The sequence below is a fragment of the Macrotis lagotis genome, chromosome 1 (genome assembly GCF_037893015.1).
Source record: "Macrotis lagotis isolate mMagLag1 chromosome 1, bilby.v1.9.chrom.fasta, whole genome shotgun sequence".
NCBI classification, from domain to species: domain Eukaryota; kingdom Metazoa; phylum Chordata; class Mammalia; order Peramelemorphia; family Peramelidae; genus Macrotis; species Macrotis lagotis.
Window position 1 is genome coordinate 8,799,110 of NC_133658.1, and position 27,418 is coordinate 8,826,527.

At 39.2% G+C, this 27,418-nt stretch overlaps 1 long non-coding RNA gene across 1 annotated transcript; it reads left to right on the plus strand.

Annotated features, from left to right (window-relative positions):
* The first annotated feature begins 2,062 nt into the window (after window positions 1–2,062).
* On the plus strand, window positions 2,063–27,418 carry LOC141512671 (uncharacterized). The gene is made up of 3 exons (XR_012475570.1): window positions 2,063–2,130; window positions 2,989–3,052; window positions 27,095–27,418. It is a non-coding gene; the product is annotated as an uncharacterized LOC141512671 (long non-coding RNA).

A 27,418-nucleotide genomic window follows, 5' to 3' on the forward strand; every position in this document is an offset into this window, starting at 1 on the left:
ATATTACTGAAAATAACTAAGTCATTCATAGCTGATCATTCTACAATATTAGTGCGACTTTGTTCACAGTACATTTCCCTTTGCATCAGATCATGTGTGTCTTTCCAGGTTTTCTAAGAGCATCTTTCTCACCATTTCTTATATAAGACTAGTATTGCATCATAACCATGCCACAATTTATCCAGTCATTCCCTAATTGATGAGCCATCCTCTCAATTTCTAATTCTTTCCTACCAGAAAAGAGCTGCTATCAATATTTTTATAATATCAGCTCTTTTTCCTTTTTTATCTCTTTTGGGATACAGATCTAGTAGTGGGATTGGTAGGTCAAAGACTATTCATGCTTTTATAGCCCTTTGGGCATATTCTAAATTGCTCTACAGAATGGTTCAAACAATTCACAGTTCCACAGCCAGTGTTTTAATTATTTTTTTTTATTTTTATTTAAGGCAATGGGGTTAAGTGACTTGTCCAAGGTTAGTTACATAGCTAGGCAATTATTGAGTGCCTGAGGCTGGATTTGAACTCAGGTCCTCCTGACTCCAAGGCCAGTGCTCTTTCCACTGCACCACCTAGCTGCCCCACAACCAGTGCTTTAAGGTCTCATTTTTTTCCCCACATCCCCTCCAACATTTATTACTTTCCTTTTTTCTCTATTAACCAGTCTAATGGGTTTAATTGTTTTAATTTGCATTTTCCAACCAATAGTGAGCTAGCCATTTTTAAAAATACTGCTTTGATTACTTCATCTGAAAACTTCATATCTTTTAATCATTTATCACTATGAATGGCTCTTATTTTCTTATTTTGACTCAGATCTCTGTATATTTCAGAAATGAGGTCTTCATAAGATAAATTCGGTTCAAATTTTTTTCACACTTACTACTGCTAAATGTAATTTCTTCCATCCTGTTCCCTGAGTCATCACATTTATTCTATTCTTTCTTTCCTTTTACTCAGTCTCTCCTCAAAAGTATTTTGTTTTTAGGGTGGCTAGGTAGCTCAGGAGATAGAGCACCTGCCCTGGAGTCAGGAGGACCTGTGTTCAAATCCAGCCTCAGGCACTCAATAATTGCCTAGCTATGTGGCCTTGGACAAACCACTTAACCCCATTGCCTTGCAAAAACCTCAAAAAAAAGTATTTTGTTTCTGACTAACCCCTCCCTGAAAATGTTTTCTCTTCTAACACCACCATCACCCTTAACTCCTTCCCCTCCTATTTACCTGTAGGGTAAAACAGATTTCTATATTGGGATATTTTAAGGTACTGATCAATGGATTTTTTTTTTCAATTTCTATTTTATCTGCTGAAACTCTAAAACTTCAAGGCAATTTTCTTTGATAATTTCTTCAGGTCTAGTCTATGCTTTAATCATACCTTTCAGGCAATCTAACAATTTTATATCTTCTCTCCTCAATATGTTGGCCAGGTCAATTGTGGTTTTCAAAGAGATATTTCACACTCTCTTCTCTTTTTTTTTTTCATTATTTTGATTTTGTTTTATTTTTTCTTGGTGTTTCTTGAAGTCATTAGTTTCCCCTTGTCTATTTCTAGTTGTTAAGGAGTTGTTTTGTTCCATAAGTTTTTGGATCTCTTTTTTCCCCCAACTTGGTTGATTTCCTTTTCATAGTTTCCTTGATTTTCTTGTATTACTCTTATTTTTGTTTCCCTTAGGCACTCTTATTTGATTTTTAAATCCTTTTTAAGCTCTTCTTGGGAACATTTTATATTTTATTTTGAAGTGGAAGTAGGTCATTTGAGTTTGAAAACATCTCTTACTACAGTCGCTATTTATCTATTGTTTGTTTTTTGTTTGCTCTTTAAGGGACTTATTATCTTTTAGCTTTTTTCTTAAAGGCTGGGAGGGATAAAGTTTCAGTATTCTGGTTTTTCCGTCTTGATTTCTGAGCTCTCTGGTGGGAGGCCGGGGGAGACCTCAGGTAAACCTGTTTGCCCTGAACCATGACCAGGACCCCCAGCAACACTGGCATCACAAATGCTCTTACTTCCCTAGGACCCCTCTCCTGACCCCACACTTCAGCTCATATTTTTGCCCTGGAACCCAAACCTGGGACTCTGCCCTGCTGCTATTGAACACAGTTAACACCCCTCTGAGAAAATACTCATAGGTGTGTGCTCACTCCTTTCCCACAGACTCAGACCAAGACAAAAACAGGTCCAGCACCCAGGGGACAGAGGGACTTGTAATCTTACCTTGACATGAGACTAGACCCCGACCTCCACTGCCTGTGGGTTGAAAGTTCCAGAAGCTGAAGTTGTCCATTAAAAACGAACAAACAAACTAGCAGCTGCCCCCAAGACTTTGTTAATTCAGCAGAATGGGCCCAGAGGCAGCTGCACTTCAATCAAGCCAGGCCACCTCCCTGGGAGGTCAGGTATTTCCTGATATACTCCTGAGATGTCTCAGTCTGGATGATTGCTTTACCCCAACTTCTAATCATCTCTGCCTCATTTTCACTTTGAGGCATCATTTTTAATTGTGAGGGAATTTGGGGAAGCCAAGTCATTTCCTATCTTATTCTGCCATCTTCCCAGGATCCCTCTTCATCTATTTTAAGCTCTTTTCTGATCCAATTGATAATCTAAATTACATAACGATTGATATTTCTCTCAAAAACTTCCCAGACTCCTAATAACAGACTAATGATATTGAAAACCATCAGCACTTTCCCACTTGCCTCAGCATCTTAGTAAGTCGCATGATTTCATTATGATATTTTTACCTTCTACATCCCACTACCATAATTTTTGTGTCACTTTTCACTACTGTATGATTTAATTGAATGACAGAGGATTGACACGACTCTTAGAACATTCAGTATGGAGCTTTTAGGTTGAATTGCTGGGTTCATTCATCTTTTCTCAGATCCCTTGTTGATGTTCTTTGTGTCTAGGTTTTGTGAAAGATGGATAATAAATGCACAAACAAAGCCTGAAACTCATTGGCTTCTGATTGAATTTTTCAGGGACTTGACAGCCTGGGTCATGTAGAGAAACCTTCTGAGGCCAGAAGGAAAGCAGACCAGACAGGTAAGGAGGTAAAGACTTTACCTGACTGGTCTCCCAAGCCCATCTCAAGTTATGGCACCATGATTTTCACCAGGAGTGGGCCACTTGAATGATTGTCCACCAACAATGAATTCATCAGGTACTACAGTGGTAATATCTATATCTATATATCTGTATCTATCTCTATCTCTATCTCTATCTGTACCTGTATCTGTACCTATATCTGTACCTTGATATACTGATATATAGATATAGATATATTAATCCATTTGAGTCTCATATATGAAACAGAAAGGATCTAACTTGCACTATGAGCTTGTAAGTTTTATTGGTATTGAAAAAGGGACCTTAGAGAATTATGAGATAGAATGGTGGTCAGTGATGATGATAATGATGATTATGATGGTAACAATATGTTGTAAGTATGATGTAGGTACCCAGTTAGGTTTTAAAGTCCTTGAGGACAGATACTTATAGAATAGTCAAGAAAAATACATTTGAGAATGATTTGCCCCTCTTTCCTCTCCTTTTCTATAACTACAAAGCTATCCCCTGTACTACCATGCCCACTATGCTGTCTAATTAAGGTTCATAAGGATGCTTTAACCATCTAATATCTAAAGTTCCTCTTGGACCTACTGCCAATATCCATTGACCCCCTAGTATTCACTTCCCACTCATCATGCAGAAATATCTTGAGACTTCTAGACAATAGTAAACCTTCCCAACAAGCTTCCTTCCCCACCCCCCGCCTAGTGAATGGTTTCCATTTTCCTCTGGCTTGAAATCAGCTTAAGGGTCTGAGACATAGATGACAATGTAGAGCAGTATGGGAGATTGGGGAAAGGAGTAAAAAAAAAAGGTGCGGAGAAGGGAGAGATGGGGAATGCAGCCTTCTCATTTTAGGGGTTTAGCAATGACAAGGAGGAAAGATATGGGAGGACAGTTGGACAGAATGGCAGGACAAACGGGCAGATTTGTAAATAGCTCTTGAATGTAACCAAAAGATAATAAGAGGTGGAAGATGGAACACAAAAAAAAAAAAAAATGATTGATGAGATGTGCTACCAAAGGAGGAAATGGGGAAATAAGATCAAAGAGAGAGAGAGAGAGAGAGAGAGAGAGAGAGAGACAGACAGACAGACAGAGACAGAGAGACAGAGAGACAGAGACAGAGAGAGACAGAGACAGAGACAGAGAGAGAGACAGAGAGACAGAGAGAGAGAGACAGAGACAGAGAGACAGACAGAGAGAGAGGCAGAGAGACAGAGACAGAGGAGACAGAGAGAGAGAGAGAGAGAGAGAGAGAGAGAGAGAGAGAGAGAGACAGACAGACAGACAGAGACAGAGAGACAGAGAGACAGAGACAGAGAGAGACAGAGACAGAGACAGAGAGAGAGACAGAGAGAGAGAGACAGAGACAGAGAGACAGACAGAGAGAGAGGCAGAGAGACAGAGACAGAGGAGACAGAGAGAGAGAGAGAGAGAGAGAGAGAGAGAGAGAGAGAGAGAGAGAGAGAGAGAACACATAGGTCTGCTGCAGAACATATCCATTGCTTCATTTTCATGTCTAGCTTGCGCTTGATGAGCCCAAACTGATTGGATCTCCGTCTTAGAGCTGAGCCAGAAGGGACATCAGGTGCTAGGGCGCCAATGTGAAGAGGCTTGACCCCTACTGAGATCATCCCTTTGGGAAGAGTTAAAAAGGGAAGAGAGGAATTGTGGTTCTAATTACCTAATGATCTCTTCATTATATGTTTTTCGTGTTTTCCATCTGGCATATATTTAAATAACATTCCTACAACAAATAATTCTTAAGCACACTTGTTGTGAACAAAGTAGAGAGGAAGCTTGGGGACCTGCCACAGTCAAGAAGGCATAAATGTAGGTCCTATTTCTGACACATATTGACTGTGGGACCTTGGATAAATCACCTGATCACTCCCTGCTGGAAAGAACCAAGATCAAGGTGCTAAGAAGGTGCCAAGCTACATTGGGAGAAGGGGTTTCTTCATCAGGAATTCCCTAAATAACAGAAATCATCTAGCCCTTACATATCTATCTGTCTGTTTGTGTGTGTGTGCACACACACACACATGCATGCACACAATTATCTGCACCTGTATCAATAGAGTACAGTGGATAGAGTGATGGACTTAAAATAAGAAAGACCAGTTCAAATCTTGCTTCTGATTTCTATTTAGCTATATGACCCTGGGTCAGTCATTTAACCATTTAGGGACTCAGGTACTTCTTTAAAAAAATTACCCTAGAAGAGGTGCTGATCTTTATTAGTGGAGAAAATTTCCACAACCAGATCTCTCATCAGTGATGAAATCAAAGATTTAGAGAATCTATGATTTCATACACTTACATATGTGAATATATATTATATAATAGACTGATGCCCTGTGATGTGATGTAAGTATATTATATACCATATTATATACTGTATGTATTACACCGTATGTTGTATTTATTTTAAATGTTATATCATATTGTATCGTTTCACATTATACTATATGACATATAAATGTTCTAAGTGTTATGAAGACAAAGATGAAAACCCAGTGGTCCCTGTCCTCACTGATATTCCATTCTAAAATATTTTTTATTTTTTTGGCAAGGCAATGACTTATCCAAGGCCACACAGCTAGGTAATTATTAAGTGTCTGAGGCCAGATTTGAACTCAGGTCCTCCTGACTCCAGATCCAGTGCCCTATCCACTGCACCACCTAGCCGCCCATTCCATTCTAAAATGGAAAGACTCAATCAATTGTAGAAAACATGAAAGACAAGATCAAATGTGAGGAAGAGCCTATTGTCAAAGGGTCTAGATTCAAATGCTGCTGCTTCTCCTCAGTACTTATGTGATTGTAGGGGAGATATTTCCATTCCACATATATAAAATAATTGCCGCCAAGCTACACCCATACCCCTAAAAATGTGAGCAGGCTGCCATGCTGAATGTGATAAACCAAAGGAGAAGGAGTGATGCAGATCTGAGCAATCCCTTTAACCTAATCAGCCCTCAGCTCCCTCCAATTGAAAGAGGTGTTAATGCTAGATGATGTCTAGGGTCTCCTAACATTCTCTCATCTCTTTTCTCCCTCCTCTATTTCCCTAGGGAGAATAGCACTTTATTTTCCTCAAAATGCCCTAATAATGTGCATTGTCACTATAATTCAAGAAATAAACCTGAATCCCCAGACCAAACCAACATGTACTAAGCTAGTAGTTTCTGCTGTGCCAGCAAGAATAAGTGAGTGGCCTCAAGTCTGTATTATTTCTGCTTCATGGAGAGTTGGAGGCAGACTGGGTTGTCTTTGGAGATCCTCCAAGCCCTGACATGCTATATTTGATGTATGGTTATATTTTCCCCTAACTCTTGCATTCTATGCTCAAGACCCTAAGGTCACTTTCAAATCTGACATTCTATTGTAGCAAAGGTTAGAATGGAGTCAGAAAGACCTGAATTCAAATTTAGCCTCCTAGCTGTGTGAAGTTGGGTCATTCACTTAACCCTTGTTTTCCTCAATTTCCTTATCTAAAATGAGGGCATAATTAAAACTTGTTTCCCTCAGTTCCCTTATCTGTAATTTGGGGATAATAAAACTCTTTGTGTGCCTTATTTTCCTCATCTGTAAAATGGAAATAATAAAAACCCCTTGTTTACCTCAGTTCCCTTATTTGAAATGTAAGGATAATAAAAGCTCCTTGTTTGCCTCAGTTTCCTTATCTGTAATGTGGAGATAATAAAAATACCTTTGTCTCAGTTTCCTTATCTGTAAAATGAGGATAAATAAAAATTCCTACCTTCCAGCATGGCTATGAAGATCAAATCAGATAATATCAGCAAAGTATTTTACCCTTTATTTCCGCCTCTGTGATTCTATGGTCTACCTTTCATCTGACCCTCTTTTCTATGCTCCAAGTTCCCTTCCATCTCTAAGAATCTACAATCCAAATTTCTTCCCAGATATGGCATTCTCTGCTCAGTGTTCTGTGGTCCCCTCCCAACTCTGATAATCTATGTTTCCTTCCATCTCTACCATCCTATGTTTTAGGTTCCCATGAGAATCTGGGTCTCAATGGCCTGAGGCCCGTTTCAGTTCTAATATTGCATGTTTCCTTTCTGCCATTTTATGCTCCGCTTTCCCTTTCTAGTTCTCATATTCTGTGTTCTGTCTTCTCCAGTCACAGGCTCTGACAGTCTCTGGTCTGTGTTCCAAGGTCTCTCTCCAACTTGAAAATGCAAAGCTCTATGTGCTGACATTTCTCCCAGCTCGGATGGTCTGTGTTGTGCATCCTAAGTCGGTTCCCAAATCTGAGATTCAGGTCACATTCCTCCATTCTCTGGTCTATGTTTTAAAATGTTGCTCCCAATGTGAACCAGCAATATTATAAATTGGTATTTAGATTAAAACACCCCAGAAGTTTACGGCTAAGGGGAAGTAGTCAGGGAGATGGCCAGTCTAGTGCCTCTGGTCCAGTCTTTCTTCTTGGTCTCTGTTGGCAATGGTGAGCTCCTCAAAAAACTGAACTCCGGGTGGACACCATCCATCTCACAAGTGCATAAAAGCCTTTTGAAAGGAACTTTGTAATTATGGTGCACTTTGTAATAATAACTCAGAGCCACAACCGGATGCCCAGAGGAGATCTGGATTGTGGTCCTGCCTCCTGTGGCTGAGTGGAAGGGTAAACCTGGGGAGCTGACCTCTGAACTAAAAACAGACCCCAAAGAGAGGAACCAGGTCAGGCCTGGATCAATGCTCCCCTCCCTCCCTATGCATGAAAAGGTTGGGTCTGAATGGCTTGGAAAATCGTCCTTTCTCTGGCCTAGAAGCACTCTGTCTGAAGGCATTCTGGCCTCATAGAGAACCTGCCTGACAACGGCACATTCATTTTCTTTTCGGAATTTTCCGTATAACCTCTAAGATATATTCTTTTTTCCCTCTAAGGTTGAGGACGGATAATCTTTTATTCATCATAGGAGCTGCTCCTCTCTCCAACTAGGACCTAGCATCCCCTGCTTACTCGTAGGGAGCCTTAGATCAAAGGGTTATGGGATGTCAGGAGATGGGTGAGACCTTTGGCGGGCGGCGGGGGCATTGTACTTGAGATGCGCTGCTAGGCCCCAGCATCATCCAAGAGGATCTCGAGGAGGAAGGGTCCTTAGGAGCCATCAGGTCAGAGCTGGAGTCCCAAGGATGCCCAGATAGCATGCACAAAGACATGGAGCTTTTCCTAGATCACCAGAGTATGCATGGAAGGGTGACTCAGTAACACCTTTACTTTGGTTTTCTTGGTTTTTTCCTTTTTTTTTTTTTTAACAAGGCAGTGGGGTTAAGTGGCTTGCCCAAGGTCACACAGCTGGGTAATTATGAAATGTCTGAGGTCACATTTGAACTCAGGTCCGCCTGACTCCAGGACCTGTGCTCTCTATTCACTGTGCCACCTAGATGCCAACACTTTTACTTTGAAGGGAACTGAAAGAAATGTCTGTTTTTAGGAATCTGTGCAATTTTGGTTTGTTTTGCTTGACTTCCCCCACAACTCTTCCCTTCTTACCTCCCAGAAATTCATTTCTATCCTTCGGGTTAAATATTCCCATTTCCTTCAACTAATCTTGTTACAGCAAAGACTTCAAGCCCCCCCCCCCCCACTCTCCTGAATAACCTCCTCCACCTATTCTGCCTTATTGATGGCCTTTCTAAAGCATGCACCTGGACAGGTGAGACTCTCCACATGGACTCAGACCAGGAAAGGCAGCACCTTCCTCACTTTATTATGTTCTCCCTCTGAAGGCGTTTCCAGTTGTGGCCATCCTGCTGGATCAATCCAGGCATGGGGGACACCCCCAAATCCACACCTTTCAAAGGAACTGCTTACTAGTCACAGGTTATCCAATCTTTTCTTCAGAATGACTTTTAGCTCACAGCAATAAGAGAAGCTCATTGGGGTGGCTAGGTGGCACAGTGGATAGGACACTGGCCCTGGAGTCAGGACGACCTGGGTTCAAATCCGGTCTCAGACACTTCATAATTACCTAGTGGTGTGGCCTTGGGCAAGCCACTTAACCCCACTACCTTGCAAAAAACTAAAGATAAAAAAGAAAAAGAAGAGAAGCTCATCAATTCCATATTTTTCTAAAGAAAAAAATAAGCAAAATTCATCTTCTCACTCTTCTATCCAACTGATCCTCCCCCCACCCAATGAGAATAAAGGAAAAAAAAAGATCCATTATAAACACATGAAACCAAGTCATCTTCCATATTGGCCATGTCCTCTCTTCCTTTCTTCCTTCCTTCCTTTTTCTTTTCCTCTCTCTCTCTCTCTCTCTCTCTCTCTCTCTCTCTCTCTCTCTCTCTCTCTCTCTCTCTCTCTCTCTCTCCCCAAACTGACATTGATCCTCTCCTCTCTGACTTTGGAAAAGCTGCTCAACTTTTCTGACTTCTACAGAACTCTCTGAGAATCCACCTTAGACGGAAACCATGAGTGTTCTCTTCAGGGAGCTCCTTCTAGCAGTGAGATCCACTTTAGGCAGAATTCTCTTTGTGTTGCTGGCTTTGCCACCTGCCATCATCACCGTTGTTGTGGTCTTGGGGGAGGCAGGAGTGATGGTAGTGGTCTCGAAGGTGCTGATGATCTTCTCGGTGCTCCAGCGCAATTTTTAAGACTTTAAGTTGCACGGTTAATGTTGCTCATATTGGTTGAAAGATTAGTTGCTGGGAGTTGCCTGTACCAAGAAAATCATAGAATCAGGGGGGAGGCTAGGTGGCGCAGTGGATAGAGCACCGGCCTTGGAGTCAGGAGTCCCTGGGTTCAAATCCGGTCTCAGACACTTCATAATGACATAGCGGTGTGGCCTTGGGCAAGCCACTGAACCCCATTTGCCTTGCAAAAAACAAACCTAAAATAAATCATAGAATCGGGTTAACTAAAAAGGACAGTAACTAATAACAACAACAATACACATAAAACTTGAAAATTTGCAAATTGCTTTATGTTCATTGGCTCGTCTGAGCTGCGCAGTGATATCATGAGCTAAAAATGCTATTCTGTACATTTTTACAGATTAGGAAACTGAGACTCTGGCAGTTAAATGACTTGGCTAAGGTCTCACTGTTGTGAAGGGTTTCAGACAAGATTTGAACTTAGGTCTCCCTGACATCCAGTATAGAAGTCTCTCCACAATGCCCTAGGCAGCTCTAGCCCTAGCATGTCTCAAAGAAAAAGATAATGAAGTTTCAAGTTGCCCAGGAGAGTAAAATATTAAAGATCAGAATTTTCAGTGACTCATGAAGCTCTGAGTCCTCAGGCTGCATTTTTTCCAGGGGCGAATGTAAGGACCAGAGAATAGAAGTGAGTTTCCCCTCACCAAGCAACCCCTCAGTGGCAGAAGCCATGTCCAAACCCAATTGCTCTGATTCCATATATCCCCTTTTTTCTTTTGTGTTCTCTTTTACCACATTCTTGGCAAGATTTGATTCTTAGAGTTAGGGAGGCCTTAAAATACCACAGAATCATCAAATTCTAGTGCTCTAATTATTATGCAGTGGTCAATAATTTTGTGGTTTAGCCACAGGAGGGAAGGATTTGACTTCCCCTGTGGTCAGAGATTTTATGATTCAAGGTGGGGACTTGACCCGTGGTGATGGCACAAGAGCAGAGTCTATGGAAAGTCCTTCCCTGATGAGAGCTTCAAGAGCCAGCACAATGGACTGAGGGAGCACGGCCAGTGCTGCCAGTCATCAGTGTCTCCTAGTTCCTCACCATTGTCAAAACACTATGGCTTGACAGAAAACATCTCGGGTTTGACCAAGTTCTAGAAGAAATGGATGTGATTTAAAAGTACGGACGGGACAGACCCTGATTGGACATGACAATAGCGCAAGATTGTCCAAAGATTTTGCCATTTCCAAGCTAGGTTCCTTTAGAACCTATAGGGTCTTATAGGACCCTTCTCTGGGGACTAAATTATGACCTGGTCCTTGTTCCAACCTAGGGCTCCTTGTACCAACTTTTGGGTTGACATTTGGACTGAGCTGACACAGTATCCATGCATATTCCATAGTCTTCCAGCCCAGTTTTGTAAAGAACCATGCAGAAAAAGTAGAAGGCACATTTTTATTATTTTTTTCAACATTTTAAAAATTAGTTTTAATTTTTAATTCATTTATTTATTTATTCATTCATTCATTTATTTATTTTTCTTTTTTTTTTGAGGGTTTTTTTTTTTGCAAGGCAAATGGGGTTAAGTGGCTTGCCCAAGGCCACGTGGCTAGGTAATTATTAAGTGTCTGAGGCCAGATTTGAACTCAGATACTCCTGACTCCAGGGCTGGTGCTCTATCCACTGTACCACCTAGCCACCCCCATTTATTCATTTTTGCAAGGCTATGGGGTAAAGTGACTTGCCAAACTTCACACAGCTAAGTATTGTGTGCCTGAGGTCACATTTGAACTCAGCTCCTCTTGACTCCAGGGCCAGGGCTCTATCCATTGTGTCACCTAGCCACCCCCTAAATTAGCTTTAATTATTAGATGGAAATAGTAATAATAGCTTGGTACCTATTATGAACAGGTTAGATAATCAAAATATGTATTTTGAAAGATAGTGCCAATTGCGGAGTTCCCAATTGTGGGGAAAGTCAGATTTGGTCTTAGCTCCCCTTGTCCCTGTCCCCAAGAAAGTCAAAAAGAGATTCTACCGTTAACCATCAGAGGCTACCATTTTGCACAGGATGCTGATGTGAATATCCAATTGTGCAGTGGATTTTATATGGTCATCAAAGTAGCTTTAATTAAATCCCATAAATCAAGAGTCATTTTCGCCATTTTTCCACCTAGTAAACTATGGTAATGACTGATTACCATGTTATTCCCCAAACTCAGAGCACAACCACTATATTCAGTCCTTTTTCCCAGTCATCGCAGTCTGGTTCCTTGATGTTCTATATGGAAAATTTCCCCTCCTTCCCCTCCAAAAATGTAGAGATTTCTTTCTTATGACTCATTTCTTTCCTTTTTGAGTTCTAATTTTTTAAGATTTCATTTTTGTAGAGAAGAAATGACTACGATTTTTTAATCCATTGCGTCACCTTCTGCCATCATAGGCCAACATGTGGTCTTGGCTGAAAACCTGGGAGGGGGGCATGTGTGTCTAGAGAAAATATCCCTGAGGGGATAGGAGAGATAGGACTATGAAAATTAGATTATCAAATGGATTTAGTATTTATGAGAGGAAAGAAGTGACTTGACCCTGTCTTCCTTGGCATCAACTTTATGGTAGAGAACTAAAATGCCTTCCTATTTCTCACACTGATTTTTTTTTAAATTGATTTTTTATCAAATATTATTTGTATTTGTTTTGGTTTGCCATACTCCAAAAAATCTATTAAAATATTATAAATTATTTTAAAAGAATAAAATATTCTTGAGGGTAAAATTAATTTTATCCTTCTTTGAATCTTCAGTGTTAATATAAAGCTTGGTATATATTAAACATTTAATAAATGATTTTCAAAGAAAATAGAAAAAATATTAAATGCTACTTTAAGAGGTCCTGAGTTGAAAGGGACCTAAAAGACTATTATTTCATATTTGAGATCCAGATTAAGTAATTTCCCTATGATCACACTGATTATAAGAGACAGAGATAGGAACTGAATCCACATGATTTGACACTATCCAGAGTCCTTCTCACTGTGCCATTCTGACCCAATATTGGTGGTGGTTTTCAAATAGTGGTTCTTGAATTGCAGTGGGAGGTCTGAAGTAGTGATGGTCCCAGAGGTCTACATTCACATTCTCTAATGGGCCCTGAAGCTAATTGCAGATATTGTATGGCCCATAGAATAATCCTGTGTTTGTTTGAAGCATTAAGGGTTGATTTCCACAGCAATTTAAAATCAACAGGACCATAGGCACAATTCTGACATTCATGCAGTGATTCCATCAAATTTTACCAATCAGACTGTTTGAAAAAGATAATTGCAGGGTAAGTGTATTACATGTGATCTCAAAACCCTGGTGATCCATCACATTCTGCAGAAATAAACCTTACATTGTCCCTCATTACAGCATTAGGACTGTTTTCTGATGTAAAATTAACCTGCACTTACCTTCTTATTCTTCCACTTGGGGAATTTCCAAATGGAAGAGTTGACAATGCTAGTTAGTTGTTCGGGTAGCTATGTGATAAAGTAGATAAAGATAGAGAGTAAACTCATCTTTCTAAGTTCAAATCCAGCCTCAGAGGCTTACGAGCTGTGAGACCCTGAGCAAGTCCCTCCACCCTATATGCCTCAGTTTCCTTATCTGTAAAATGAGCTGAAGAAGGATATAACAAATGGGAGACTATCTCTCCCAAGAAAAGTCCATAGGGGAGCATGAAGAATGGAACATGATTGAAAAGCCTGAACAACAAAGTCAGTTTTTTTTGTGAGAGTAGTTGATACTCCAATATTAGAAGAAAAGAAAGTCTATAAAGAATTGCTGGACATAAATAATTGCAATATAGGAAATATCACTTTATACTTAGCATTTTAATGCTAATTAAATAATGATAAATAGCTCTTATCATTGTCCAGTATTGAGGGAAATATGAAATATTGTAAGTAGTTATTCATTTCTATTGATTGGTGAGGTTGCTAGAATTTAATAATTCTCACCTCTCAGGAGAAGAGTTTTTAAAACTCCTACTATTTTCTCTTCCACATTTGTATGAACAAATATTTTTACTTTACTTTAGTTTTGTTTTAGGCTAAAATGCAGAAATAAACTTAATTTCAAGCCAAATTTACTATTCTGTCTGATATTAAGTTAAATATTGCAAAAAACTTTGTTTAAATAAAAGTCCAAGCTGTAATTTAGTTTTATTTATTAATTATTATTATTATTATATAATGTTAAACATCTTCCACATTGAAAATTGTTTCACTGAAATGTTATTGATGGTCCACAATATCCATAAAGGAGTTTGAGCAGATGAGGTCTTATGGGATTGCTTCTTTTCATTCTTCTAGAATGCCCCATATAAAATACACATTAATATTTTAAGAGTTTTGTAATTGTATTAAAATTGTATTAAAACATGCAATTACATAGTAGAGTTTATAATTATATAGTTTTACATATATATATATGTATATACTCTACTCTGTAATTATATATTTAAAGTTTCCACAATTCTAGATAAAATAAAAGTCTACATATTCTAATTATTTAATAGAAGTATATTTAAAGCTTTTGCAGACTAAAGTTATCATAGCTATTGCAAATGTAAGAGACTATTTGGGTAGCTAGGTGGCCGAGTGGATAGAGTACTAGGTATAGTCAGAAGAACACTCTTGCTGAGTTCAAATCTGACTTTAGACATTTACTAGTTGTGTGATCCTGGGCAAATCACTTAACCTTGTTTGCCTCAGTTTGCTCATCTATAAAATGAGTTGAAAAAGGAAATGGCAAAACACTCCAGGATCTCTGCCAATTCAACTCCAAATGTAGCCACAAAGAATAAAATGTGACTAAAAAAGAATTGAACAACAAAAAATATATATAAGTAGTACATTAATTTATTGTTGGGGCTTACAACAGATTTTCTTTTTTACTTGAAAGTTTACGGAATAAAAAATGTTAGGAACCCTTGCCCTATTTAAAATGTAAGTATTTGAAAAAGAGAGTCTTTGGTTTCTCTTTGTCAAACCTCCAATAGATCTATCAAGCAATCAGTATCCATTCATTGAACACTTCATTGAACAATGGGCTGTTGCTGTTGAAGATTCAGTGACACCAAGGTAGTGATGCTCAATGCTCTCAAGCTCCAAAATGGCACTATTCATTCCACACCCAAAAATTAGGTAGGAAATGTCACTCTTTAATCCACAATGAATTAGATATTAGAGAAGCAAACTGACCCAGGCTCTGTCCTCAAGGAATTTACCTATTCTGGAGGGAACTGGAAAGTCACAGCATTTAAATTATTGTCATTAAAATTAATTAATTAAAATACAAAAATAAAAATAAATTATTGTCATTTTTGAGTGATTTCAGTAGTATTCCACTTTCCCTGATCACATCTGGGATTTTCTTGGCAAATGTATATGAGTTTGCCATTTCCTTCCCCAGGTCATTTTCCAGGTTAAGAAACTGAGGTAAACAGGGTGAAGTGACTTGCCCAAGGTCACACAGCTACGCAGTGTCTGAAACTGGATTTGATTCTGGAAGATATTCTTGACCCCTGGCCTGATGCTCTCTTCACTGCACCATCTAATTATAATAAATGAATGAGATAGTCATTATTTGTTATTAATCAAGATCTGTAATCCATGATTCATAGAGGCAGACTGGTAACTGGTATGCAACGTAGGATCCAAAATGGAGAAAGAAAAAGATCTCAAAATTCATTTAGATTAGATCAATATCTTCACTTTACAGATGAGAAAACTGAAGTGTAGGGGAAAACATGAAGATCCCAAGGTCATAGAGCGAGAATCTGAGCAAGGATTTGAATCCAGACCCTTTTCTCCAGAGTCACTGTTCTTTCCAGTATATCCTTTACAAAGTCTTAAAGACTTAAACAAAAAAGTGAAGGGAATGACCCCCATTATGAAGTCAGGAAACCGCATCATAAGACCGACGAGCACAGATAGTACTGGATTCTATGGTCCACTGACTCTCAGTCAAGTTGGTAGGAAAAAAGTAGCCCTACTAAGAGCATCTTATTTATAGAAAAAAACTTTTGAAATTCAGAAACGGAGTCTGTTTTTGAAATGCTAACTATGGCTAATTGGAATCAAATAAAAGAGACAATGCCGAAGGTCTAAGAAACTGAGTTTCTTTTCTTTTTTTCTTTTTCTTTTCTTCTTTTTTTCCCCTAACACACGGACTTCGACTTCTGGGTATCTATCTTCATTCCTGATGAAAGCCTTTGATTCATTTGGGTGAATTATGGCCTCCCCTTCAACAGAATGTTCTCATTACAGTCAAGAGCCATAACACCCAAGCTAAATTGATCTATCTCTTCCATGAAATCATCACCAGGGTTATTTTCTCCAAAAACAAAAATTGACTGCAGGGGAAACCCACTTAACAAGAAAGAGAACAAACACTGAGCCTATAAAATCACTCATTCCTCATTTGGATTCTCTAAGAGCTGTCTGCAATTGGCTCCTCCCACCAGTATAAGCCAAGAAGGCACATACCCCTACTCCACCAGTCTGGAGGGAACAGACTGTACCACCAGGAGGGGTCATCTTGTGAATGAACTTCCTCATTGTGAGTTTTTTATAGCGGTCACATTGGTTAGGAAACAGAACTGGCCTCCAAGTCGGCAAGGTCCATGTCCTTGTCCTGTCCCTGACACTTACAGACTCTGTGACCTTGAACCAATTGTTTCACCTCTTCATGCTTGAAAACTATATAGATCTGTATTGGTAGGAGCAATTTCCCCCATCCTACAAAATTCTTTTGAAATCACCGGGTCAGTACCTATCATCAACAACATATCATCAACACAACAGAATATCCAAAGTGTGTGTGTGTGTGTGTGTGTGTGTGTGTGAACATATGCATGTATTGTGGACATATATGTATAATGGGTGTCTACAAGTGCATGAGTATATGTGTGCATTTACATTCTCTCATTATAGTTCTCATATTATAGGCATAGGATCTCAAATGAGACTGATCAGCAGGTACCTGATCCATTGTGAATCTCACCAGTGCTCCTCTACAATACCCAAAACAACGGATGCTCCAGTCTTTTCCTGGAAAGCTTGTTAGATGGCACTATGGATGGTGAAATGGATGGAGACGGCAAAGAGCTGGGTTTGGATCATGACTCTGATACTCACTTTTGGCATGACTATGGGAAATCAGTTCTAATAATTAACAAAGAGCTTAACCTCTCTGAAATGTGTTTCTTCAATTCTAAAATGTGTTAATAATTAATTGCAACATCTCTCTCACAAGGTTCTTATAACAAAGACCAACTGAACTCCCTCTTTCACAGTGTTGTCTTATCAAATGAGATATTTGTGAAGTGACTAGTATATAGTAGGAGCTTAATAACTGTTTGTTTGCTCCCCATCTAAATGAACTGAAACCTCTATTGTCAGTGACATTAAAAAACAACATTAAAACAAACAGCCCTCTCTTTGCCAGAGATAATTGGGAGTTGTAGAAAGTGTGTTTGAGGAAGGCAGGATTGCCCTCTGTTGGCATAGAATTTTTAAATGATTTGTCTTCACTTGAAATTTGCCCATAAGCAACTTAATGACTTTGCTGTGTAAAATACATTTATGTTCATCAAATTTGCATGAGTGAACAATTTCTATTACTCTTTATAAAGTAATTTAAAACATTTTTGTTTACTAATAAAAATAAAAAATAAAAATAAATAAATAATAAAGAATCAGGGCTGATGGATACATGTGAATATATAAATATGTTCAATATGCTCAATATTTATATATTATATAAATATTCATATGGACAATTTGTGCCTGACCATCAATAGAACCTTCCAAGCTTGTTTCGGTCTGATCAGACACAATTGGACACACTGTATGTTGACCCTGACATAGTGTTGTCATTCTGGTGGTCTTCTACTATAAAGAACAACTGTTTGTGTTTGTGTGTCTGTGTGTGTGTGTGTGTGAGTATGTATAAGATTTATGAGTTTAACTTCATGATTCAGAGTTGAAATATTTTGAATGGATTTTAGAAGGGGAAAGGCTTATTATAAACACAAATCAAAAGTATTTCTTCAGAAAACAATCTGCAATTTTGACAGGATCAAGAGAAAACAGAGGCAGCACAGCCTAGTAGACAGAGATCTGATTTCAGAGGAGAGATCTAAATTCCAGTTCTTGAGACTGGACAAGCCATTTAACCTCATATGTCAATCAACTCTCTAAAAGTTTTAGTTGGTGAACTATTTACTGTTCTGCAATAATGGAGAGAGTTTCCATCCTGGAATAGAATCCTCACTGTAATAAAATTAATCAATCATTTTTCAATAAATGTTAACAAAATATTTTAAAATTTCTTATTTGTATCAGAGACAGGGATATGGGACTCAGAGCAAAGGATGCATCTGAAGGGCCATCCCCAGAGAGACAAAGGTGACATAACATGGCCAACGGTTGAGTTTGTTTTTGAACCACCATGTCTGAGGATCTCATGATCAGAACAAGAAATAAGGGCACTTTGTTCACAGTCATTACTTGTACATGGTTTTCAAATTCTGTTTTGGGAAATGAAACTGGTATAAGGTGCATAATCACAACCTTACAAATGAGGAGATCATTTGCACCAAAAAAAAAAAAAATTGGATCTTGTCTATAGTAACAAAAGTGTTGATCTGAGATTTGAATCAAGGTTTCTGACTCCAAGTCAGAGGATCAAACTGGGATTTGAATCAAGGTCTTCTTCTACAACTAAAAAGCTGCATCATGCTTGAATATCATCCTGAGTAGGTGCTGAAGATTCATTCCATCCTTGTATATTTAATGCAAGCCTTAAGAATCTCATTCCACAGAGGAGGAAACTGGGGACAAAAGAATGGACAGAACTTAGCCTCAGTCCCCAAGCTAGGAACTTTGGGGTCCAGGCTCAAAAACCAAGTCTTCCAACTCTAAGTTCTTGGCTATGAAAGTTGGAGTTGTTGGTTTGATCATAAATATACCATCTGTTTGTCTGAACTGCCTCAAGATGCATTAATGAATCTCATCAACAAATTGCAGATCATTCCAGGTTAAAAAGAAAAAAGAAAAGAAAGCATTGACATCACATTTTCCCCTCTGCTAATTAAAATGATTTGAAGCCATTTTCATCCTAAAACAAAATTTAGGTTAGAAAATATATCTAAAATGCAGAAGCTACAAAGATTGGAATAAGGAGAAGAAACCTAGTAAGAAAAAAAGGACGAATAAAGAATGGGTAAAATGGGGCATCTAGGTGACTTAGTGGATAAAGCACCGGCCCTGGAGTCAGGAGTACCTGGGTTCAAATCCGGTCTCAGACATTTAACAATTACCTACCTGTGTGGCCTTGGGCAAGCCACTTAACACCATTTATCTTGCAAAAACCTAAAAAAAAAGAAAGGGCAAACTGAGTTTTGAAAAGAGGAAGGAAAGGTAATTTCACTGCATGGTCTTTCAGGGCATAAATCAACCTGAAAAGGAAGTGGTAAACTAATTACTCCAATCAGCCAGGAATCATTAATCTAACTAGATTGAAAATCATTGAAATGACTGGACTCCACTTTCAACAAAAAAGCCAACTACATTTTAAAGACTGTTTAAGCTAGAGGGGATTTAGAAACCAGTTAAGTTAGTTCAAGTTAGGCATTTATAGATGTGGAAACGAGATCTGGAGAAGGGCTGTTAGTTCAAAGACCCAAAGATGCAGTGTGCATTGGGTGCATTGGGCACTTGGCTGGGAATGAGGGAATTAAAGAATTTCAGACTCAGAAGAGACTTTGTTGACCACTGGGATAAGCATGACTTTTGGATTCTGACAAATTATTTGGAATCCCAGCTCTTCCTAACGTACTTCTCTCTGAACCTTAGTTTTCTCAGTCATAAAGTGATCACACTAGATGGACTCTGGGATCTCTCCATTTAATTTGAATATGTTTTGCATGTGCATGGTTATTTGCACATTGTCAACCCATTAGAAGGTGACTGAGGTTTGATTTTTCCATGAGCCCCTAGTGCTTATCACCCTGTCTGATATGCAGTAGGTGCATAATAAATGCCTTTTGAGTGAGTGATTGACCTCTATGACAAAACCTAGAAGTGGTCTCCCAGTCTCCACTTGAACAGCTCCATTTAAGAGGACCACTCTCTCCCAAGGCAGCCACACTCAATGTTCCATAGTTCTCTTTGCCTTAAGTCTACATTTACTGTTGTATTTTTCTTCCATTGATCCTAGCTTTATCTTTGGTATAATCTCTCTTCAAAACTCAAATCTTTTTAAGGACTTGAGGCTAGCTCTTGCTTTGCCTCTCTGCTTCCAGTCTCCCAGGTTTCTTATACAATTTATAAGCAACTTGTTCTGACTCCTAGCCAGGTTCTGAATTGATAAAAAGATATCTACTTAAGATCATGAAGATAAGATTTTAGTGATTTCTCTGGATTTTTCACTCATGTCTGCCTATTCATGATCCCATTTGGTGTATTCTTGGCAAAGATACTGCAGTGCTTACCCATTACCTTCTACAGTTCATTTTACAGAGGAAACTGAGGCAAACAGTGACTTACACTTGCTAAATAAAGGTAGAAAGTATCTTTGACTGAATCTGAATGAAGATCTTCAGGATTTGGAATTTTGGGTCTAGTGCTCCACTCACTGCATCCTCTAGCTAGAGGGTCCTGATAAAAATCACTTGAATGACCAATGTAAAATAACCAGACTTACAAGAAGGTAAGAAGTGATGCTACATGAAAATGTGCTTGCTGGGACTGGGGAGAGTAGCCCTGTGTGTTCTCATAGGTCTATTAGTGAGTTAGGAGGAGCATCCATACTATTTCCCCAAATATTTAAAAGTACATCAAGTGGAAGGAGGAGTCTTATTATCCTCAACTCATTAGGGAAGACCATGGATCAACAGAGGAATGTAATAGAAATTTCACTATATAGATAGATTTTCTACCACTATATTTACCAAGATGGGAAAGAATGCGGAGACATATTTCCAAGCCAGAAGGAAGGTCCACAGGTGACCATATTGGTATTGGCTAACAAAGACAAGGGGGAAAGATCATGTTTATGGTTAGAAGTTATCATGTTTGGAGAGTCAATCAACTGTCATTTATGAAGTATCTACTCTTTGCCATATCCTCTGTAAAGAACAAAGAACAAATAAACAACGACCCTTCTGTTCTCAATCTAATGAAGAGTCAAGACAAGAAGAACTATGACAAATGTGACCATAGAGGATAAATTAAGGGTGATGTTTGTCCTTTTTTGGAAGCAAACCATGACATCAGGGAGGCAATGTCATGACATACATGTGAATTAAATTTGAAAGACACTGGGGATGGGTGGGGGGACTTTGCAAAGTCACCAGGCTCATTTTCTTCTCAGGAGTCATCTGGGTTCAGTGACCAAATATGAATCAAGATGTCTGGAGATGACCCTGGTTGTGAGGTGGTCAATGTGAAGTGATTTGCCAAAGGTCACACAACTAGTGTCTGAGGTCATATTTGAACTCAGGACCACCTGACCTCAGGGTGGGCACTCTACTGACCGCACTGTCTAGCTTCTCTAAAGTTTCTGGTTGGTGTAGTGAAGAAATGGGTAGACTTGGAGTCAGAAAGGCCAGAGTTCAAATCAAAGTAGGGACAGTCTCAGAGGGAAGAAGCTAAGACAAAGGTGGAGAAGGCTTCTTCCAGAAAGTAATGAATTAACTCAAATATGAAGGAAGAAAAAAAAGTGGGGGTGAAGATGAGGAGAGAGGGTATTCTAGATATGGGGAACAGCTACAAAACTGTCCAGAATCAGGAGATGGACAAAAATGTGTGAGGAAGACCATGGTTATTGGTACCCCTGGATCATCCAAAGTGTAAGAAGACTGAAAAATCTGGGAAAGGACCAACTCATGGAGGGCTTCGAAGCCAAATGGAAGTTGACATTTGATCTTGGAAGCCACCAGGAGTGGTCACTTGAGTTTTTGAAAGAGAAAGGGTGATGTGGTAAGACCTATCCTTTTAGGACAATCATTTTCTAGCTGAATGGAGATAGACTAAAATGAGTAGAGGCTTGAGTCAAGAAAATCAATAAAGGGACTACTTCAGTAGCCCAGTCATGAGGTGAGGAGGTCCTCCACCAGGTGCTGGCAGTGTCTGAGAAGAAAGTCTATACAATAGCAGTTATATAGGTGGAAAAAATCAGACTTAATTCCTAAGATATGAGAGGGAGGTGCCAATGATGACATCTAGGTTTCAAAGTGGGTTGACTGAGAGGATGGTGGGATCTTCTCCAGTAAGAGGGAAGTCAGGCAGAGGGACGAAACTGGGTGGGGGGGGGCACTCAGTTCAGTTTGATCACATGTTATTTTTGAGCTATTTATATGTCATTCAATTCCAAATGTCCAAAAGAGGAACACAGACGAGATAATGAAAAAGAGACTTGACTGGACAAGATCAGGTAGTTATCAGAGTAGAGTTGATCATTGAAAATATGGAAGACAATAAGTCTGTCCATTGAAACATAATGTATATGTATATATATATGTGTGTAAACACATATATGAATATACATATGCTCATTATATATATATATATATATATATATATATATATATATATATATATATATATATATATATAATTTCCTCATTTAATGGAAGATGAAACTGAGTCTCAGACAGGACTGGTGTTCAGAGATGCATGAACAATAATTGGCACTGGGGGAAAAGGAATGTACTGGGATCTTCCCCTGACCACATTAGCCAAGGGACATAGAAGAAAAAAATGCGTGTGTTTGGGGGAAATTGGGGTCTATTTTAGGGGAGAGGGTTTTCAAGCAAGGACAAACCACTTTCAAGTAGCTGGCATAAGCCTGGGAAAAGAAGGCTCTGTTGGTACCGCTCATGTCCTTAGGAAAGTTCCTTAAATTCTCTGGGTCTCATGTTCCAACTCTGTAAAAGGAAGAGGTTTGACTTAGTCACCTCTGAGGTCCCATTCAGCTCCAAATCCAAGACCCTATGAGCTCTCTGAACCTCATTTGCCTCCTCTGTAAAATGGTGGTTGAACAGCTGCCCTTTGAGGACTCTTTTAGCTCTGAGTCTCTGAACTATATTCATGGAAATGCTAGACAGAACAATCAAGCTGGACTACCACAGGGTTGAATGAAAACCTCCAGTAATCACCCCGAAGGAGGCCAAGAAAAAGTCTGCCATGATGGCCAGGTGAAGATGCGACAGGAGGGTCCTGGGGGGGGGGGGGGGTCTGACAGCTTCTGAAGGCCAAGGAAGAGTCTAACAGTCCTCAGAAGCTGATGTCCACACAGCCTCAGGACAAATTCCAGAATTTCTGGAAATTCTATTTTTTAAATTAAGATTCAATTTCTGTTACTTTTTGAAGTATGATCTGCATCTTCTTCGTAATTTCAGAAATCACTAAAGATTACTAGCAATGACTTATCAGTTAATGACAAGAACAGCTGGGCCCCCATCACAGGTTGCATTTTAATCAGTTCATTGAAAGCAGAATCAGGACCTAAAAGCTATCTATTTTCTCCTGGATGATTGCATAATATAATTAAAATATTTTGTCAGCTGCCCCAGGCCAGACGAGTCAGAACTCTCTGTCCTGGAAGGGAGGATGTGAATGGCCTACATATATATAACACTTGAGTTACTTGGCCTAGAAATCACTGCCTCCTACCTACCCATTATTTACTTTTTTGAAAATTCCATCTGCCTGACTGGCCAGTTTGGAAACTTTCCCAAAAGATTAATATTGTCCAAAGAGCCACAGTGAAAAGAGGGCCAGATGTGACATCCATCCATAGCTCTGGGGTCAAGCCTCAAATCTGTCATTTAGTTTCTGTGGGAATTGGGACAAATCATTAAATCTCACTGGGCCTCAGTTTCCTTTTCTGAGGGGGTTGGGTCTGATGCTCTCTGAGGACCCTTCCATATTTGGATATAGAAAGTCAGGCTACCACACATCCCCAAGGCTCCTTAGCCTTTGGGATCAGGGACCCAAACCCAAAGCAAGGGTTCTTTAATTTAAATGTCTTGGCTATGGGAAGGCTGACAGACCCAATCTCAGAATATATATACAGATATTTCTATATCTATAGTTCTATTTATATATAAATATAGATGCAAGTTACAAAGCAAACTATATTGATGCATAATTTATAAATTGATATAATATATTAAAAATACACATGTAAAATAAATTTATAAAGAACACGTGTATATATTAACAAAGATAATTAAATATTTTCAAATATTATACTATATCATGTATTTTTGCATCATTATGGTGAGGAATATAGAGTGATGGTCTTCACAGGGTGTGCCAGAGAGCCCTTAGGGAATCTATTACAAAGGGGGAATGATCCAGCCAATCACAAGACTGGAAGAGTCTTTCTAATCCCATTCCAGGGGTAGCAAACTCCATACCCGTTCTCAACTGGTCAAGAGTGACCTAAAGATCTTGACCTAATGCTACTGAGTTTGCGCAATTAGGTAATTGAATATTAACCCACACAACCCCTGTGACTATTGGGTTCATTAGCATATCATGCATCATATGATGTGGGGAGATCATATTAGGGGCATGTCATGGAATGGGCGGACCTCTTAGATTGTAACTCAAATTCTGAAAGCCCATGAACATCCAAGAGGGAGGGGAAAGAGTTTCTGAAGACTAAGTTACTTAAGGTTCCAAGACCAATTCATGCCTCACACCCAGGTGAGGTACCCGTATCTTGTAAGGTGTATCTTGAAAGGTTCATGAATAAAATGCACAATTTTCTCTCACTCTAGCAGGTTTTTCTTTTCATTCATTTATAACAATTACATTGTGTCATTTAATATATAAAATGGATATATTTTATGTCACATTATTCTATATTATATTTATATTATATTGTTTGTTTTATATATTATATATGTTATATTATGCTATATTATGATACCTTGTCATATTATCTCAGATTATATTTTCAATTTATTCTCACGGACCCCAGACTAAAAAAGCCTAGTTTAGATGCGGTTCTTAGTGATCAAAGTTCTCAGATTCAATCAATCTCATGCTGACCCTAGAAGCAGGTGTAGCCTCTACCTTTCAGACGACATAATATAGTGGCAAGAACACCAACCTTGGAGTCAAGTGACTTGAATTCCAGTCCCAACTCTGCCTCTTAGAATACTTGGGGCAGGCCACTTCAGCTCTGTGGGTCTCAAGTTTGTTTTCTCTGAAATGAGGACATTCGACTGGATGGCTCAGCTCCATATTTATGACTCTATAATTTGTGACCATCAAGACTGTTGCCTACCCGTGCATGGTGGGCCTCAATTGCACAAAATAACTGTGTTCAAAGGTTTGACCTGACAAGGGGAGCTGCTTTTTCTGCCCAATTCAAAGTCAGTTACTGGGGATTATACAAACACTAGATTGCAGGGGGTGGCAATAAACCTCTGGAGGTTGAGAGAATTGGGTCTAAATGAACGCATTTCATGTTTAGGTCTCCATTGGGCTAAATGGTCTCTGAGATTCTTTCATGTGTGACATCTTGGAAAACAAAGACAGAAGGAACAAGGACAAAGGGTCTGAAGAAAATAATGATCTTGGGGTGGCTAGGTGGCCTAGTGGATAAAGGACTGGCCTTGGAGGCAGGAGTACCTGGGTTCAAATCCGGTCTCAGATATTTAATAATTACCTAGCTGTGTGGCCTTGGGCAAGCTACTTAACCCCATTTGCCTTGCAAAAACCTAAAAAAAAGATAATGATCTGCTAGGTGGCAGAGCAGCCCATCTATCCTGCATTTACTACAATAAAGATTTTTAAATTTTCAAAGGAAAAGATCAAATAGTGATCATGAAATATAGAGACACCACTAAATTCCTCATCCAACTGAAGACCAGATGAAGCAAAAACTAGAAATCTCTTGAAGCCTTCCTATAGAAAAGTCATGATAAATGTAGATTAAAGGATTAAAAGCCTACCAATCTTCAGATCACAGATGCCCCAGGGACACCTAGAACCTCTAGTGTCCTAAGGGGGGGGGGGGGGATAGAGGAGTTACAGGAAGCATGGAATTCCCCAGGGTGATATGAGAACATTGCATCTGCAAGAACAGATTGCCCTTTGGTTGCAATGCTCCACTAAGGCTAGACATCCATAGTGGTCTGACATGAGACGCTCTAGCAGTTTCCAAAGTCAAGGACTTTGGCATAGGAGGTAGAGGAAGGAAGAAACCCAGAGGTCTTGGATGAGAAAGTATCTAAAGGGATGAGAAGAACACAATGATTAGAGTTCTCTGGGGGCGGCTAGGTGGTGTAATGGATAGAACACCGTCCCTGGAGTCAGGAGTACCTGAGTTCAAATCTGACCTCAGACACTTAATAATTACCTAGCCTTGTGGCCTTGGGCAAGCCACTTAACCCCATTTGCCTTACAAAAACATAAAAAAAGGGGGGAAAAAAAGAGTTCTCTGATCATGGCAGGATCTGGAGCAAGCAATCCTTGGGACTGGGAGGCTGTAGGATTCTGACATGAGACATTCAGAGAAGGACCATGAAGAAGGACCATCCATCTGGGACCAGAAAGAGTTCATAGAAGAGAAGTAGACATCAGCAACAGGATCACAGGTAACAGAGGCCAGAACTCCACAGGGACTGATCATCCCAACCAAGATTATCAGGAACAATCATGCAATCCATAGCCCAGTCTTTGTCAAAATAAGAATAATGATGATAACCACAAAAACACCAGCAATGATGATAACTATAACATAAATCCAAATCAGGAGCTATGATTGGACAAAAGAGTAAAGGGATGAAGACACCAAACACTATGAAAGAATACTGAAAATCCAAAAGGATACACCCCAAAGGAGAGAGAGAGAAAGAGAGAGAAATGTAGACAGAGTCAGACAGACATAAAGAGACAGAGAGAGATAGAGACAAAGAGCCAGAAATGTAGACGGAGAAAGACAGAGACAGATTGACAGAGAGAGCTAGAGTCGGAGAGAAATGAGAGAAAAAGAGAACTCTCCATAAATAAATTCCTGAAAGAAATGAAAAAAGAGGTAAAAATCTAATAATATAAAAATAATAATAGCTGAAACTTACTATATTCACATACTGTGCTGAGAGCTTTGCAAATATTATCGCATTTGATCCTCACAACAATGGTGGGAAGTAAGTGTTCTTACTGTCCCCATTTCACAGTTGAGGAAACAGGTAAGTAGAGGTTAACTTGTCCAAGGTAAAATAGATAATGAGTGCCTGAGGTCAAATTTGAACTCAAGTCTTCCTGTCTTCAAGTCCTCTATTACACCACCTAAATTTTTAATTCTTAATCCTAGGTCTATAGGAAAAGATAAAGGTGTGGCTCCAACCCATCTCTCCTCATTGGTGGACATCAGTGCCCCGTGACTACGTGAGGTACAAGGCAGAGTTGTTGAGAATGGAGAAGAGAACTCCAGACTCTGAAGCTTTCCAAATTACTTCAAACTCAATGGTCTCTCAAGACTTTGGATACTTCTGTCTTCCATCCTCAAGAGACAGAAGGTGGATAATGCCAACCCCATTTCAAGGTGTTGAACAAAAAGACTCTGAGAAGAAGCTGACATAAGAAGACTTCACAGTCTCTCTTCATACCTTTTCCCTAAATTATTAAACTAGCAGCT